The sequence below is a fragment of the Panthera uncia genome (genome assembly GCF_023721935.1).
Source record: "Panthera uncia isolate 11264 chromosome B3 unlocalized genomic scaffold, Puncia_PCG_1.0 HiC_scaffold_1, whole genome shotgun sequence".
NCBI lineage: Eukaryota > Metazoa > Chordata > Mammalia > Carnivora > Felidae > Panthera > Panthera uncia.
In genome coordinates, this window is record NW_026057582.1 from 130,265,481 (window position 1) to 130,266,106 (window position 626).

Consider the following 626-nt stretch of genomic DNA (forward strand, 5'->3'; position numbering starts at 1 on the left):
ATACAAGCTAGCAACCCCCCCAACCCCCCAACCCCCAACCCCACCCCACCCCCACCCCCAGGGTGGGATGTGTGTGATATTCCCCAGGCACTCCTGGCTGCCCTAGGACAAAGGAAAGGAGAGAAAACCAATGGTTAACTGATAGACACCACAGTCATAAAGGATCTGAGTCTCTATCAGTTTACAAATATCTTCCTAAATTACAAGAAAAAGGCATCTTATCAATAACCTAATCTCCAGAAACCCATAGACTTGGTTTCCCGGAGCCCCAACATCACCCCTTTACAGTGATATGGGGAACAAAGGCAAGAAAAAAAATGGCAGGTAAAATTAAATTTCCTTATCACATGCAGCCCACCGACAAATACTTGAGGCGAATACAGAGTAGAACATTTCTCCAGGGACCCCTTACTGTCCTAATGTGAAAGCCTTACTAGAGGGAAAACAACCTTAGCTTTGACAATAGCAAGGCTTCAAGTAGCTTAGGAGTCCCCTTTAACATATCAAAGTCCTTCTGGAGGCCTATCTTTTGACTTTACCTTTCCCACCTTCATAACTGGCCACTGTCCACAACCCCAGTGCAGCCCTTCCTGCTTTAATAAAATCACCTTTTGTTGCACCAAAGA